General features: G+C 41.2%; 2 protein-coding genes across 2 annotated transcripts in view; one reads left to right on the forward strand and one right to left on the reverse strand.

The window, feature by feature from the left end:
* LOC144055444 (N-lysine methyltransferase KMT5A-A-like) overlaps positions 1 to 1,357 on the forward strand; it is an 11,091-nt gene extending 9,734 nt beyond the window's left edge. The window contains exon 7 of the mRNA XM_077571410.1: positions 501 to 1,357. The gene's annotated coding sequence lies outside the window, so the exon portion shown is untranslated. The remainder of the gene's footprint in view (positions 1 to 500) is intronic.
* LOC144055453 (uncharacterized) overlaps positions 1 to 2,500 on the reverse strand; it is an 85,501-nt gene that overhangs the window by 18,414 nt on the left and 64,587 nt on the right. The gene's annotated exons all lie outside the window — the stretch shown is intronic.

Raw genomic sequence — 2,500 nt, forward strand, 5'->3', positions numbered from 1 at the left:
TTGATTGCAAAAAAAAAAAAAAATGCAAAACTGCTTGATGATGAAGACCACCTATCTTTGGTAAATGAACTTTAGCACATTAGCCCATCAATGGCGGGAGCTACTTCTGCCGCGAGCGCTCGACACTTGTCTCAAGCTTCTACTTCGAGTGTAACATCACTAAGTAACAGCAAAGTAAAGCTAGTAAATATTTATGACCACCCGCCAAAAGGAACTTTAACCCGCATCCGGCAGGTGTCAATTTTAGAGCCGCTGTATATATGCACATGTATGTGTGCGTCTACTGTATATATGGATATCATTGCTGTCCTGTGAAAAACACGTTTCCATTTTTAGGTCGCGGGCTGCTCTCCGGTAGCGATCCTTCTTGGCGGCACGGCTTGTATCACGGTGCGCTTTATAGTCTGGAAAATATGGTGGAAGTGTTTTTCACAGGACAGCGACTATATGTATATGTATGTCTGTATGTATGTAATAATTGTTTTTGTTTAAAAAATTAGGTTGCTGATGTATCCAGTTCAAGTGAGGATTCATCAGCAGAGGAATATGTTCCAGATTCTCACAGTACTTCGGACACTTCCTACATTGAACCTGTTTCAGAAATTCTGAAATCCGAAGGTATTCCAGTAATGAGCTATTAGAAAACTGCTCATCTTTAAGATGAGAGGTAGTCATGTTTTAAAGAATAAAATGTTCAATGTTCACTGACTCTTTTGCATCTGGTTTCATGTCTAACTTATCCATTACAAAGATGTGCTTGACCTAGATAACCTGTTCACATAAGAAGCATTGTTTTATTAACATACCAGTTTCAGTCTGTCCTAAAGTTGTAACATGGTGCTCAAGGATCAGGTATGACTTTGCATTTCACAGTATTGTTATGCACAACAATGCGACCTTATATCAGGTAAGTCATTACACATCAATGTCATTTCAGTTTGTGTAACGCCAGAATGCCAGAACTTTCAAGTCACTTCAGTGACATGGTTGCTGTGTGTTGTGTAAACTTTGTCCTTGTAATGTGAGTTGGTCCTCATAATTACCATTTTTGCCATGGGCGTGGCTTATTTAGCTCATTATCTATGTCCTCATAATTACTGTTTTTTCAGGTTTTTCTTTTTTTTGTGCGTTGAGTTTTTTCAAGTTTTGAAGTGAAATTTCCCTGGACGACCCCAAAAAAAAATTTGGGGTGCAAGTCCCATCTCTCTGGCATTAGCGGAAAGGGGTGTCCCCGTAATACACAATTAAACAGGTTTGGAAAAAATGTCCTCATAATACACAGAGGCAAACCTGCGTGTGTGTGTGTGTGTGTGTGTGTGTGTGTGTGTGTGTGTGTGTGTGTGTGTGTGTGTGTGTGTGTGTGTGTGTAAGCAGCAACGGTCTATACACTGCAAACATTCTTCAGCTCTGTGTGCAAAGACATGAGCCAAAGGTCAAACACACAGTAAAAGAAAGATTAGAGTCAGCGGTGCGACAAATGATGGAAGTAGAAAGAGTGTCAAGTGTTCTTGTGGGGTGGGCGGAAGTTGAGTTCAGGAAAAAGCTCGTCAGTGTTTACGAACAAAGTTTTTTAGGCTTACTGAATGCTTAATACTGTAAAGCCCTCATTCATTTTTGGAGTACACTTGTTACATTAATTTATAACACTACATCCATGTACCGTATTTGTATCTGTCTGTTGTGCATCATAAACAAGTTAAAACAATAACATAATGAAATGTTGTGGAAATATGGACTCAAAGGAGTATAATGGGATGAATATGAATTCTAAAATTCAAAAGGGCCCATCCCTCCTTTGCTAAGACAGTCTCACGCCGCAACTGCATTACTTCAACTTTGCCGACTTTTGATTTTTTTGGACTCCTTCCAATATCAAAGGGAGCAATTTTGTCACGAATAATTGGTGGGAGGCAGGATTATATTAATAATACGCATCTGGTCATGTCTGCTCCAAAGTGCTTTGTGGACTTTTGACTGTGGCTTGTTTTCTCTTTATTTCTGTCATGCAAAGTGGCAATTATCATCATCATCATCATCATCCAGGTTAGGTGAGCATGCACGTGCTTGAAACCGGGCAATTTTGTTGTGCACTCTTAAAAGACAATAATAATAATGCATTGGATTTATATAGCGCTTTTCTATCTAATCAGATACTCAAAGATGCTCCACAGTGGTTGCAATATTTGTGCGCTCACACATTCACACTGTGGTGGCAGTAAGCTACTTAAGTAGCCACAGCTGCCCTGGGGCAGGCTGACGGAAGCGTGGCTGCTAGTGTGCGCCTACGGCCCCTCCAACCTTCACCAAACATTCACACCTTCCATACACTACTAGCGTGAGTAGCACTGGAGGCAATGTGTGTGAAGTGCCTTGCCCAAGGATACGACGACACATGACTTGGGGAGAGCGCCGGATCGAACAGCCGACCTTCTGGTTACTGAACGCCCTGAGCCACGGTCGCCACACAAGACAATTGTTCAACCAATGTAAGATTAAACAG

This window comes from Vanacampus margaritifer, chromosome 7 (genome assembly GCF_051991255.1).
Source record: "Vanacampus margaritifer isolate UIUO_Vmar chromosome 7, RoL_Vmar_1.0, whole genome shotgun sequence".
Lineage (NCBI taxonomy): Eukaryota > Metazoa > Chordata > Actinopteri > Syngnathiformes > Syngnathidae > Vanacampus > Vanacampus margaritifer.